A 15,453-nucleotide genomic window follows, 5' to 3' on the forward strand; every position below is an offset into this window, starting at 1 on the left:
TTTAGCCCAGTCACGGAAGTAAAAACAAAACTGGCTTTTCATAAAAACATAATTTCCGATCGCATCGAAATAAATATTTATTTATTTCTGTTTTTTCAACAACCTAATATTTATGAATTATCTGATCTCTGTTCTCGAGAATTCCAAAAAATTGAATATACAGTATGTGTGTGGTACCTCAGCAGAAAGAATTCCAATTTTCATACAACCAAAAACAAAAAAAAGCAGATTTCTTAAATGGAAAAAAGATAGAAAAAGATCAAAAATTGTATGGTGTGTGGCCACCTTAAAGTGTACCAGAGACCAAATAATTGAATCAATACTTAACCGGGGCTTCCTCCAGCCCCATAAGCACGTCTGAGTCCCTCGCTGTCCTCCCGCATTCTGCCATTCAGCTGCAATCATCCCCGGTAACTGGCTCACTCATGCCAGTCGTGGTCCTTCTGCACATGCGTGGAACCTCCGCGCATGCGCAGACGACCATGACTGATGTGACGGAGTCAGTTACTAGGGCTGATTGCAGCTGAACGGCAGACTGCAGAAGGAAGGCAAGGGACTCAGACATGCTTATGGGGCTGGAGGAAGCCCCAGGTAAGTATCGATTCTTTCTATTATTTGATCTCTGGTTTACTTTAAGGCTTTAAAGGGAATCTTGTCTGGGGGAAAAAAAAAACAGTTTTACTTACCTGGGGCTTCTACTGGCCCCCTGCAGTCCACCTGTGCCCGCGCCTGTACTAAACGAGCCTTGGGTCCCCCGCCGCAGCTTAGTTTCCATATGGGCAGCTGGCTTTGTCGCTAGCCACTGCGCCTGCGTGGCCCTGACTGCGAGCATCCTTGTTAGCTTCCATGGCCGGGAGCGTGCTGCGCAGGCGCCTGCGCAGGACGCTCCCGACCACAGGTGCACAAACAAGGATGCGTGTGGCAAGGGCCACCCTGGCGCAGTGGCTAGTGACAGAGCCAGTCGCAGAAATCAAAACTAAGCTGCATTTAGTAACAGCGCAGGCACAGGTCGACTGCAGGTAAGTAAAAGGTTTCACCCCCCCAGGAAAAAAGTATCCCTTTAAGTCAACAGTAAGTTGTAGATGGTGATGTGTTGTAGAAATGGGCAGTGTAAGGAATTCAAAGTCTTTGACCAGGGGCCAGTTTGTGATGGCTCATGTGACTTATGCTAGGCATACACGGGTCGATCCGGTGGCCGATTAGCCGCCGGATCGACTCCCGCCGCGTCCACGCTGATCGATCCACACTCGTCCCCGCCGCCGCTCCTTATCAGCCGCTCGATTCCCCGCTATTGTCTGCCGGCGGGGATCGAGTGGGGAATCTATCCGGCAGGTCATGGAACCTGTCAGATATTATCAATCAGCGGCTCGATTGATAACAGAAAAACACTCCGTGTATGCCTAGCATTATACCTATTTAATCACAATTAAACACAGGAATTGTTGCAGCAAACTGGGAGTTTCCTGGTATGTCTGTGCAAGTTTGGTGTTTTCAGCCATTTCCAAGCAATCAAAATTACCCAAAGCTTGTTTTTCCTGATTAACTTAAAAGGAACCCGATGTGTTCGACCTGTGGAAGCTGCCATATTTATTTCCTTTTAAACAATACCAGTTGCCAGGCAGTTCTGCTGATCATACTGTAGGGTCTAAATTGCACACACCTGAAACAAGCATGTAGCTAATCTTGACAGATTTATCATAGACATCTAATCTGCGTTTTTGGTCAAGGTCTATGCAATTAACTTTTTCTCCTGAGTTCTCTCCTAAAGATAATTTTCATATTCTCTTTAAAATAGCTTTTAGGGCTCGTTTCCACTATTGCGTTGCGAAATCGCTGCGGCAAAATTCGCATGCAGATGTGAATTTTGCATGCGTGTGCATGCGAATTTTCATGCGAATTCGCATGCGAATTCGCACGGATGATGATGCATGCGAATTTAACCATGACAATGCCGGTGTGCTTTTCCATTGATTTACCAAAACAGCATGCGAATTTCCTATTAAATACATTAGCGGCGATTCGCATGCGTTCCACTCTCAGGCGAATTCGTTGGCTCTTTTGTGCGTTTTTTCACCGCTGAAAAAAACGCACCTCAACAACGCTACAGTGGAAACAGGCCCATCCACTTGCATTACATGTGCGAATCTGCATGCGTTGGACGCATGCAATTTCGCGATAGTGGAAATGAGCCCTTAAAGCGAACTCAAACCAAACATTTTTTTAAATTAAAAATATTTAGTTGCACCACTCTGACACATACAAAGATAAATAAACACTCCTTCAAACCTATGAGCATTTCAGTGCATGCTTTTCACCCTTGTCTTTTCAGAACTAGGGTTATACAGGTGGCAGCCATTAGCAATTCCTCCATTGCCGGACACCACCTACTCCACCAGTTTGCCGGATTTTTCCCGGCAATTTGAAAGGAAGGGAGGGGTTCCTCCAATAATTGTAAAATATTGTAGATTTGTCATCATGCAGCTGAAAAAAGGCTGCTATTTATTATTATAATTTAGAAAACAGATTTTATTTCTGAAATCTTGTATTTTTAATTTGGGTCTACTTTAACCACTTGAGGACCGCAGTGTTTAACCCCCCTAAAGACCAGGCACTTTTTTATTAAATTGGCCACTGCAGCTTTAAGGCCAAGCTGCAGGACCACAACACACAGCACACAAGTGATCCCCCCCCCTCTTTTCTCCCCACCAACAGAGCTGTCTGTTGGTGGGGTCTGATTGCCCCCCGTGTTTATTTTTTTTTTTAATCAATATTTGTTTACATTTTTTAATTAAAAATGACAATCAGCCTATGACAGCCGATCACTGCCCAGCATATGGAGGGGACAGCCGGCTGTCCCCAGTACAGCGCTGCTGCTGATCGCAGCGCTGTACCACTAATTAGACGGCGATTACGCCGTCTAACAGTCTCCCGAGCGGCAATCGCCCACCGAGCAGGAGATGCGCGCGCAGCCAGCACGCGATCTCCTGCAAAACAGAGCCCCAGGACTTTACGCCAATCGGCGTTAGGCAGTCCTGGGGCTGCCGCCGCGGCCACGCCTATCGGCGTGACGCGGTCGGCAGAAGGTTAAACGTTTTCAATGAAAAAAGTACCTAAAAGTTGGTGAAAAAGTATTATCAAAATTATTTTGAGTATTTTCTTACTTCCTGGTGGTTTATAAGGCATTTTATGACAAGGTGTCAAAATATCACTTAGTAGAAAACTCAGGAGAAAAAGGTAATTGCATATGGGCATATGTCTTAAAGTATTATTGGAAGAGGGTTAGCAGGACAGCCAAGGAATGTACATTATTTAAAAGGAAAAAAATAATTTCAGTCTCCATAACCCCCTTACCTCGGGTTCGCTTTGAACCCTGTACACATGGGCGGATCTTCTGGAAATCTTTGTCACCCAAGGGATCGTGTACCGAACCCTGCTGGACTGTACAGGCGCCTCATCCGCTTCCTGTCTAGTGACGCATCTGTTGCTATGCCTGGGGTGGGGTGGAGGAGCTGTGTGCAATGGATGGAATTCCCAGGAGTGAGCAGAACAATGTGGACGCGTAGTGCTCGGGTGTTGGGTATTGCTATTGATCCGGCACAAGACAGCTTACGCAATAGCATGGGCCCGCTCATGCACCGCTCTTTCTGCCATGCATGAGTGGCTCCATGATACTTCGCAGACGCGAGCCATCAGTACACCTGTGCAGTGTGCCACGCTCGTTCATGGATGGGAGCGCGGCCTCGACTTTCAGTGGCGGTGGTCTGGAGGACATGGGAAGCTTCTCTGGAGGATCCTGAGGCCTCCCTCTACTGATCTGAGTATCTGACTTTTCCCCCCTTTAAGTCACAGATTTGCTTTAATGCTTAAAAGCAATGGTGGCACTCTTTAAATTCAGCTCACATTTAATTGAAAGGAGAAAACCAAACTGCTTCAGCTCCAAGCTGTACAGAGTGGCTAAGGAAAGCGGACCATACAGTATTATGCAGACAAGGGCGTAGCAATAGCCATAGCAGCTGCTACGGGGCCCTGGAGAAGAGGGGGCCCAGGTGGTACTTGATGCATTCACCATTATCTTTCTTATGTGCACATGGATTATATGCAGTGTAGATCACATGACAATTTAAATTGCCAAATTAACTCATATCATTAGTGTAGGGGCATGTGGCATTGCTCAAGAATGCCTACATCTTATGGCCCCATGAAAGTTTTGCTATTGGGTCCCATAATCTCTAGCTACGCCACTGTATGCAGATAAGAATACCTCTACAATATTTCAAGGTAACACTTGCTGAAATAATCAACGACTCCCGAACTAAGTGCAATCTGCATCAGAAATAGGAATCCCCGTTCCACTGTTTGAAGTTGTGTCTTCAAAGACTTTTCCATGCGTAGGCCCTACATCTAGCTTAGTATTTTTATCCAGCAGAATCTTCAGCTGTGGGCATGTGACAGTCAAGGCATATTTGCCCATGAAAGTGTGTTTGATAATTAAATAAGGCACGAGTGGAGGCCAGTGTTGCATACACGCTGCAGCTGTTACAGGCATCACTTTGTAAGGCATTTCGGTTGCTACTAATGGCTGAAGATCATTTACTAATCAAAGATCGCTGCATCCCACACAGAGCTTTCAGCTTCCTTATCTATTTGTCATAGCTGCATTCTTGGCTTGAAAGGGATGCCAAGACAATGCAATATATTTATTTCTCTTGTCCATTTCTTCTGTCATCTCAAAACTTTGTCTAGAAAAACTTTCAGTTTTCTGATTTGTTTATTGGCAGAAGACTACCGCACCCAAGGTTGCCTTCTCTCAGGCTTTTATTGTAAAAGACATACAAAGTGGATGATTACGCTAACTTGGTTGCTTTAAACAACTAGCTGTTTATTACAGAATGTATTGCTAACTGAAAAAATACGATAAGATATAATAAATATTATCAAAGCTACCGGTTGACATCTTGTCAAAAAATACTGAGGCCCCTATTTATGCAGCAGTGATAGACCGCCGCCTTATACCGTGCCTTACAATGCTGATAAGCACAACAGTTCACAGTTCTGTTTATAGCAGACTGATTTCTTTTTGCGATGGAAAAATATTGCTATAATGAGCAGCAATATTTATTTTCTGACTTCTTATTGGCTTGGCTGTTCAACCAATGAGAAAGAAGGCAAATCCCCTGCCCCGCTATTGAATTGGCCAAAGGTTACTTCTTTTAGTGGGAGGAGCTTGTGTTTTCCAGCCAATGCAAGCTTGTTCATAGCCCCAATCAAAAATAGTATTCACCCCTTTTTAGGCAACAAGGCTTTTCTCGCTGGAGATAGGATGAGGCTCTAGCAAAGTGTATCTTTTAACATGTTTTTTTTGCATTGCAGTGTTGGATACAGGATTTTAGCATGTGCTGGAGGACAGGAAATTAATGCAAATCTTTCCAAATATATAACAGATGGCAGTAAAATAACTAAAAAAATAAGGAAGCATTAGAAACTCTTAGGCTTTTTTTTTGTTACTTCTATACCCTGATGGAGAGTTTTCCTCACTTAGGGCTGGTGCACACCAAAACCCGCTAGCAGATCCGCAAAATGCTAGCAGATTTTTAAACGCTTTTTTTTATTTTTCTATGGCGTTTTGCTAGCGTTTTGCGGATTGCTGCTGCGGTTTTCAGTATAGTAGATTTCATATATTGTTACAGTAAAGCTGTTACTGAACAGCTTCTGTAACAAAAACGCCTGCAAAACCGCTCTGAAGTGCCGTTTTTCAGAGCGGTTTGCGTTTTTCCTATACTTAACATTGAGGCAGAAACGCACCCGCAATCCAAAAAATGCCTCACCCAGGCATTTTTCGTTTCTGCAAAACGCCCCCCGCTCTGGTGTGCACCACCCCATTGAGATACATTGACCAAGCAGATCCGCAGCCGCAAGCGGATCTGAAAACGCCCAAAAAGCCGCTCGGTGTGCACCAGCCCTGAGAGTATAATCAACCTGAAAATCTAAAGCACCTTAGCTGGAGCAGATTTCAGACATCTCTAATGCATTATTGCTGTTTAATATGGATTGGTTTATAGGTCTCCTTTGACCCCCTGACTGCCATGGTTGATAGTTCCTCATTATGGCTGTACGTGTCATTGATAGTCAAGCATTGAGACAATGCTATGGCAGCATTAGCCACTGCATATTTGTTTTAAACAGAATGTACAGCTTGTGAACAATAATTAGTGATCTAAGTTGCCTACCAACTGCCAGGAGTGCCTCCCTCCCCTCTTGCCAGTATATGCTGCTACTGGTGTCTTCCACTCTTTTCTTCTTCCCAGTTTACTTACTTGTTATTTGGGAGCTGCACATTGTGTAATAACAGTCAGAGCACGAGGAAATGAGTTAGCGCCCATTTTCAGGTTTGTTCATATCATGGTCTGCAGCTGCCTATAACCTAGAAGTTCTCTCTTGAGCACATCAGGTTCACTGCACTGAAACTAAGGGGTCTTCGTTTTGGAGATGGACTTGGGCATACTGACTATAGTCATAGCAGTCTTAGTAGCCTACTATGGACACTAGTAGGGAGTAATTAGTGGTCTAGCTTGTCCCCAACTGGTTTCCCGTGACATCCATGAACCTAAACTGAATCGGGCTGTATTGGATGTGGGATCTACAGAGAAACTATGTTGAACATTTTAGCTATGTTCAATCTTTGAAACTCTGAATAATGTGGAGCTACGTCCTTGCAGAGATCCTGCAGGAAAGCTGTTAAACTGTTTAATTAGTAGCATGTTTCAGTGACCCTCTTTCCACCACAAGTTTTCTGCAGGCATCTTATCGCCAATCATTTCTGCCTTGTATGTAGGAGGTGAGTTTGTCTTCTGTATCAAGTCTTTGAGATATTCTTATACACATGGGCCTAGGGCTGGATCTCCATCAAAGTATTTCTATGAGGCCCCATGATTTTTAGTTACACCTCTGAGAGGGACCCCTGCAGTGAAAGATCTTAGGAAAACATCTGTCACACACTCACATAACGGGTGTTGCAGCAATGTGTCTGGCTGTACTGGGAGATGGTCCAAACAGCCAATTCCTCTTTCGCTTAGCATGGCATCCCCGGTGGCTGTGTATAAGTGCGACAAGCCAAAGTCCTCCTCGATGGGTGCACACTACCACATACCTGTCTTAATCCCTCCTGCAAATCAATATTAGCAGTGAGAGAAAACTAATATCAATAATTAGGTTATGGTCTGCTGGGATTTGTAGTACCACTTGATTGGTCCCTGTCCCAATAAAATTCTGCCCCTGACCAGTGGTCTCTTTCTCGTGGTACTGTATAGGTACCTGTGTGCTACTCTGCTGAGTGTGATTATCAGATTACCTTGTGTACAGCCTTAGTTAGACCTTTCACCTTGTATTGATAGCTGTCTTGACTGACGCCTGCTTTGGTACCCTGACCTGCCCTTGTCTTGGATGCCGTGAACTTCTGACTTCCCATGTAAAACCTTGACCTGTATTGGACTGTCTCTTAGCGTTTTGGTACTATGCTATTTCCTGATATTACCATAGCTGACTCGGACTGTCTGACTTCTCTCATGCCTGGAATTTCAGCTGGTCAGGCTGCATGTCATTTACAATGATGTTTTACCCCTATGCATTGAGCGGTATGGAGGCAGGAGCTCAATGGTACACTTCTTTTGCCATTGCCTAGCAGTGCAAACATTTTAGGAGGGATTATAACAGCTGTTATAACTGAAGGTCATCGCAGAAAAAGACTGTAGTGCTCTACATGCACAGTTCTGCTCCTCACACTCCTCAGTTAATCCAGGAAATTATAGACCTGTAAGTTTAACATCAGTTGTATGCAAACTATTTGAGGGGTTACTAGGCGATACTATACAAGACGTCATACCATAGTAGAAAATAATCTTATTTCTCAGCATCAACATGGGTTTACTAAAGAAAGGTCCTGTTTGACTAACATGCTCAGCTTTTATGAGGTAATTAATGCTAATGTGGATACTGGAAATGTTGTAGATGTGATATACTTGGACTTTGCAAAGGCCTTCGACACTGTTCCACACAAAAGTCTGGTGCAAAAGTTGAGGATGTAAGGACTGGAGAAGAGTCTGTGTGCATGGATAGGGAACTGGCTAATGGACAGAAAGCAAAGAGTTGTGGTCAATGGATCATATTCAAAATGGGTGACTGTTAGCAATGGGGTCCCACAGGGATCAGTACTAGGTCCAGTGCTCTTCAATGTATATATTAATGACCTAGTAGATGGAGTAGAAAGCAATGTTGCTATTTTTGCAGATGATACAAAACTGTGCAGAATCATCAACTCTCAGGAAGATAGTGTCATATTGCAACAGGATCTGGATAGAACGGCTATATGGACACATAAACAGCAGATGAAATTCAATGTTGAAAAATGTAAAGTACAGCATTTTGGTCATACCAATGGTCTAGCACCATAGAAAATAAACGGAACGGGATACAGATGGGGACATCAAACTTGGAGAAGGACTTAGGAGTACTCATCGACAACAACTTAAATAATCGTATTCAATGCCAAGCCGCTGCATCTAAAGCAGAGGTCTCAAACTCGCAGCCCGCGAGCCATTTGCGGCCCTCAGTACAATATTTTGTGGCCCGCGCCGGCAAAAGCAAAAGAGCTACGGAAGCAAACTATTTTACCTTATAGTTCGCTTCAGTGCTCCCAAGTAATCCGCCGCATCCCCGGCCCGCCGCTAAACGAGGGCTGCAGAGCCCCCAAATCCCCCGGGCAAACATCCACGACTGCGCTGAGGGGCAGAGCTTCCAGCTGTAGCTCTGCCCCTCCTGACGTCAATCGCCGCACGGATTGCCGCCTCTCCCCGCCCCTCTCTGTGAAGATAGAGTGAGAGGGGCGGGCAGAGGCGGCAATCTGCAGCAATTGACGTCAGGAGGGGCAGAGCTGAAGCTGAAAGCTCTGCCCCTTCCAGGAAATGCTGGCGGATTGCCCCCCGGGCGATTTGGGGGCTCTGCAGGCCTCGTTTTGCGGCGGGGACACGGCGGATTACTTGTAATGGGAGCACTGAAGCGAACTATAAGGTAGGACACTTCATGTTCAGAAGAAATAATTAAAACTGTTAATAATGACATTTGAGGACTTTTTTGTGAAATCTCAGCCTCATCCTGACTTTGCTTCCTGCGACCCCCAGGTAAATTGAGTTTGAGACCCCTGATCTAAAGCAAATGAAATGTTGAGATGCATTAAAAGGGAAATAAAAACTCGAGATGCTAGCATAATATTGCCCCTGTTTAACTCTCTCATAAGGCCACATCTGGAATATGTAATTTAGTTCTGGGCACCACATTACAGGAAAGATAGTGCAGTTTTAGAGCAGGTGCAGAGACGTGCAACAAAACTCATATGAGGGATGGAAGGTCTCACTTACCAAGAAAGGTTAGATAAACTGGCGTTTTAGCCATTTATTTAGGAAAGGGTTCTTTACAGTAAGAGTGATTAAGATGTGGAATGCATTGCCACAGGAAGTAGTTATGGCAAATTCTATATCTGCATTTAAAGGAGGCTTAGATGCTTTCCTTGCGATGAAAGACATCCATGGCTACAATTACTAGGTAATGCCCAGTGATGTTGATCCAGGGATTTTATCTGATTGCCATCTGGAAGGAATTTTTTCCCTTTTGGGGCTATTTGGACCATGCCTTGTAAGGGTTTTTTGCCTTCCTCTGGATCAACAGGGATATGTGAGGGAGCAGGCTGGTTTTGTACTTTGTTTTCTGGTTGAACTTGATGGACATATGTATTTTTTCAACCCAAATAACTATGTAACTATGTAATGCGTGCTTTAAAAAGTTATATTTGGCCTTCTTGAACAAAACACAGTGGAACGTATCCTTTAACTTCTTAAGGACCGAGGTGATTGAAATCTACGCCCTGTTTTGGTGGTTACCTGGCTGGCAGGGCGTAGAAAACGCATCCACCGTTTTGGTCGCTCCCCGCCGATCTCGCTGCTTAATCCCCGCCGTGTCCCGTCACAGCTCACTGGCTCTGCCTGTCTCTATGACGGCAGATCCCTGTGAGCCGGTCAGGAGCCGATTTCATTGGCTCCTGGCCATGTCTATCAATGTAAGCAACTCCCATTGGCTTACATTGATAGACACGGTCAGGAGCCAATGAAAGCGGCTCCTGACCGGCTCACATGACTCTGCCGTCATAGAGACGGCAGAGTGGAGGTCGGGAGGATCCCGGCGTGCCGCGGTGACGGCGGTTGCAGTGGGTATAAGCGGCGATTCGTTGGGATTCCGCCGGTATTGTACCAGTGGTCTCTGGTCCTTAAGAGGGGAAGAGACTGCTAGTACTGAAGTGGTTAAAGCACAGGTGTCGAACTCCAGGCCTGGAGGGCCATATCCATACCAGTGTTTAGGACTGAGAAAGAGCGGAATGTATTCTACCTGATGGACCACACCTTTCCTGATTCAATACCATCAATTCATTTGAGCTGTGTCAAAAATGTGAGAGGACCTCGGCTCTCATAGGACCTGTTCGAAATCCATGGATCCAAGCAACATTATTTTTCTGCAGTTGTCCTGGTTTATAATAGCTGTAGGAGCTACCATGTGCCTCTGCTCTTATGCTTCATACACACTTGAGATAAAAGTCTTTGGAAAATGCAAGATCACAGACCAATGTTACCCCCTTCCATGTAGTATGAGAGCCATACTCTACACAGTCTATTCTATGGAGCTGAACTCCCCATCAGACAGAAATCTTTGCAAGATGCTGCACACAAAGATGCCCGTACACACTCAAAAGATCATTATCTGCAAAAGATCTGTTCCTGCAAAAAATCCATTCCTGCAAAATGCATTCATAGTCTATGAGATCTGCAGATCCTCATACACACTTGGTTTAACAGACTTCATCTGCATATCTGGCAATCATCTGCAGATCTGAAGATCCATCCTGGTGGATCTGATCTGCAGATGATCTGCAGATGATTGTCCGTTAAACCAAGTGTGTATGAGGATCTGCAGATCTCATAGACTATGAATGCATTTTGCAGGAATGGATCTATTGCAGGAAGAGATCTTTTGCAGATACTGATCTTTTGAGTGTGTACGGGCATCTTTGTGTGCAGCATCTTGCAAAGATTTCTATCTGATGGGGAGTGCAGCTCCATAGAATAGACTGTGTAGAGTATGGCTCTCATACTACATGGGAGGGGGTAAAACTGGTCTGTGATCTTGCCTTTTCCAAAGACTTTTATCTCAAGTGTGTATGAAGCATTATTTATCCAGGGGAAAGTGTGAAGGCAATCAAGTGTGACTCTTTAAACTCATTGAAGCACATTGTCCTTTATCTCCACCCCCCTGCTGATGAAAGCACTTGTTTGCTCATTGCTACTGCTAATTACAGCAGTCTTTATCTACTAATTACAGCAGTCCTTTTTTTGCTGATGACAGGCCATGGAAGTAGGGCAATAATTACTTCTAGCAAAGATTTAAATGTAAAAAGAGGAGGTAGAATGATTTTTTTAGTAATGAGCCTCATTATTAATATGCATTTTAATGTGCTATTTAAATTCCCTGGGTGCTAAAGATGGTGCTCGGTTCACTTTAAGGCTGGGTGCACACTTAGCAGTGCGGGAAACGTCATGTTTTTATGCATATGCATTTATGCACTTGTGTTGCGTTTTCTATGCATTTGTGTTTTGCGTTTTTGTTTCCGCACATGTTTTTTTGCGTTTTATATGCGTTTTCCATATAGTTTTCTATTGTGATTTATGCAAATCACTAGGAAGACAACAGGAAGCTGAAATACATCAGAAAACATTTTTATTTAAAACACATATAAAACGCATGAAAACCGCATACAAAACGCATTACATTGCATCACCATTGACTTTCATTATGTGCGTTTTTGAAAAATATGCAACAAGAAACCTTGTTTTTAAAACGCGTATTATAAAACGCATATGCATTTTTATATGCGTTTTTTGATGCGGCTCATTGACTAACATTGCAGGCAAAAACGCTGCGTTTTCCGCAACACTAGCGTTTCTGCTAAGGGTGTTCCCAGCCTGAGAGTTCAAATGGTTGGGTTCTACTTTAGGGTAGGAACACACTAGGCAGAATTGCGTATGCGTTTTCCATAGCACGTAGTGGAAAACACATATGTAATTCTGCTAGTGTATGCCAACCCTTATGCTAAGTACACACTTGAGATAACCATCGTTCTAAAGAACCGATAATTAGCCGACGAACGAGGGAGGAATGATTGGAATGCAACGATGGAAAAATACAACTGTTATATATACACACATCAATAATTCGCAAGAAAAGGAACGTTAAAACGAGAAGTATGTGCACGCAAACGGATGTTACATGGTGTTACAAAAGATTCCAATAGATCATAGTTAAGTTTAATGCAAACTATAGTTCAAATAGTAAACATTAGCAATAGAAGGATCATTATAAGTCTTGCTAAACAGGAAGTAGCAGAAATGTTACTTTCTGATGCATGCGTACATTCCCTTGTAACGATCGTTATCGGCAGAGAACTATACACACTTTTGTTTTGTAACAATTCTCGTTCAGTATGATCCGTACTGGCGGATTTTTTCCTCTTGCCGATATTGCTCGTTCGACCCCTTTATCCGATTGTCGGCAGAGTGATCTTTAAGCTGCTGTTAGGAACGACCATAGTCGCAAGTGTGTACTTAGCATTAGAGCCGTACCAATACATACCTTGCACTGATTACAGCCTTTAAAATCTGAAACAGCTGTCTGCAAGATGAATTATGTAGCTTTGCAAAGTGAATAGGTTTTTTTAGGTGTGCCATAAACCACTTGTTTTGGATATCTGCTTGCCTTTTCAGAGACATAAAGGAATGATTTGTACTGTTCTCTCCTGAAGTAATGCATTATGGGAGTACATTTTTGTCCACATGCAGTTGTTTGCTTGCAAATACCTTATGTATGTTTTAAAAGGCAGAATTGTACTTGGGATGTGTATAGTTTCAAATGATGCATACATATAATATATAGCTATGATCAAACCCAGTAAATAATATATATTCCAACTGTGGTGTTTTTAATTTCAAGAACTCTTTATAAAATGTAGATGCAAAGGTGTTCATACTTCTCTGACATGAGATATAAATGTATTCCTTTCTAACACTTTAAATAAATAAACTGGTGTCTTCTGAAATATCGATTTCCAGAACATCAGACAGAATTGTGAAAACAGAGTATGTGTTGCTGCAATAGGCCTCTAATGGCTGTAGGAAGTTTTGGTTTGCATTAACCTGATAGGATGTAATCTTTGAATACTTTAACAGGAACAGATATCTTTCTGGGCTGGGAGCCAATCAATCACGAGCATGGAATGATATAGTCCGTTTAAGAAAGGGGGAACACAAGATGAGACAGGACAGATGAGAATCGGGATGCAAGAGTTCAGTTCTTTTCATCATTTTATTTCTTATCTGTGATCGCTTAGAAGAAGTATGTAAAGTGATGTTTTTACAAGGATGTTGAACAGGTAGGCTTTGTAGTTATAAAATGCATATCCTACTAAATTGTTTCAGTGGGATGCTGCGTTATAGTCTTGTAAATATATATTTTTAGAAACTTGTGTCTGGTTTTTTTGGACCTTTCACTCATTTTGATTTATAGTGGTTATATACCTATTTTTTGCGTTGCGGTGGGGATGTGATGCCCTGCCGCATCCCACCGCAACGCAAAAAATGCCAACTATGTCCGTCCGTGGTGTGGTCGAAGGGAGCGTGCGTATCCAGCCCTGGGCGGAGCATCTGGATACGCACGCTCCCTTCGACCACACCACGGACGGACACAGTTGGCGCTACGACGGGGAAGCCTGGAGGGCGGCCTATGTTTTTGTGAGATGCGCTTTACTTACATTTTTATCTGGTACGCATATATGTTAGCGATTTTATACTTTTATTAAAGAAGATTTTATGCCATGTGAGGCGGATGTCTTCATGTTTTTTAGATCCAACTGCTGCTGTTTATTGATGTGCCTGGCTTAAAGCATATCTCTGGTGAGCAGGGTAAAGCGGGGGGGATTGTGACCCCCAAACCTGCATGTGGTGATAGGACTTCCTTTGCACAGTGTGTGTGTTAACACAGGGTGTACTAGTGCTAAAGGATTACACGCTATGTATCTATCCCTTTGTATCTAGGCTGGTGAAACAGACAATACATTGGAGACAATCCCGGACGCGCTGCTGTGATTGGATTTTACTGCTGAAAGGGGGACTTTGGTTTCACTTCTTGACAGTGAGCTGCAAGCCGGGTGACTGTGTAGGGTGGTGAGCGCTGTATCTGTTTGCAATCGAAGCATCCTTTCAGGCTTGGAACCCACTAGGAGTGCTTTTCTGAGCGCTTTGTAATTTGAAAAGCTCTCGCTAATGTAATGCTATGGGTGTGATCCCACTTGAGGGATGTTATTTTCTAAAAATCCCCCATGGGATTGCATTAGCCAGAGCTTTTTCAAATCACTAGCGCTTGTAAATCGCTCCTAGTGGGTTTAAGCCCTCAATGTACTGTATGCTTCACTGTTCATGTGGCAACACACCTAACATGTGATGTGACTTTACCACCGTTGCATTGCAATCTTAACATGTGGAGTGTGAAAGGACCCTAAAGCTAAAGAACAACTAGTGTTGCTGCGTGCCAATGATACTTGCAGAGCTCAGTTTAGGTGCACTTTAATGTGAAACACTGGATGAGAATAATTATTAGGAAAAATATAACAAAGTATTTTTAGCATAATTTTGCACCTATATTCAAAACAATGTAAAATATATCAAATGTTACATTTACATTTCTGTATGAAATTCTAAGAGTGTGTGTTGAATGACATATGTGTTCATGCGCATGAAAGGCCATAAATTCCAAAGCTGGAACAGTCCTAAATTGTTCCAGCATAATGCATACAAGGCCTGTCACATTATCACATGGCTTTTGCACCTGTAGTCAGTATCTTAGCCTGCTGCTCTGGTCAGACTCTTGGTCACATAGCTGTTTACAAGAGGAGACAGAGCTGGCTTTTTACATTGCTTCCTAAATCTAGAGGATCTTTCTTATGTCTGTATATCTGTGAACTAACATATGTTTATGTTGTGCTATAAATGTCAGGAAGAGTGAGAAAATGCTAGTGCAGTTCCAGAACTTGTTAAAGCAGATAACTGCATCTCCTACAGATGCCAAGATCTGAAGTTCAGAAGCGGTCGGGGTTACATCAGAGGTGAACTACTCAATCTTTCTCTCTCTCTTTTTAATGGCCCTGTTTCACCCAGTGTCGATTGCAGTTTAACACAGTGCACAATGCATACACAACAAATATGTTAAATATGCACTTGTCTAAAGGCCCTTTCACACATATAGCACTGTGGGTTCACAATGAGCACAATGTGAGTCTATGGCAATGTATAGGTTTTGTGTTGCCTG

The 15,453-nt window shown here is 43.3% G+C and overlaps 1 long non-coding RNA gene across 1 annotated transcript in view; it reads left to right on the forward strand.

The window, feature by feature from the left end:
• The first annotated feature begins 6,753 nt into the window (after positions 1-6,753).
• Positions 6,754-15,453, forward strand: part of LOC137547249 (uncharacterized) — a 51,027-nt gene continuing 42,327 nt past the window's right edge. Inside the window, exons 1-2 of the long non-coding RNA XR_011026537.1 lie at positions 6,754-6,835; positions 13,320-13,522. This is a non-coding gene — a long non-coding RNA (uncharacterized lncRNA). The remainder of the gene's footprint in view (positions 6,836-13,319; positions 13,523-15,453) is intronic.

The sequence above is a fragment of the Hyperolius riggenbachi genome, chromosome 1 (genome assembly GCF_040937935.1).
Source record: "Hyperolius riggenbachi isolate aHypRig1 chromosome 1, aHypRig1.pri, whole genome shotgun sequence".
In the NCBI taxonomy this organism is placed as follows: domain Eukaryota; kingdom Metazoa; phylum Chordata; class Amphibia; order Anura; family Hyperoliidae; genus Hyperolius; species Hyperolius riggenbachi.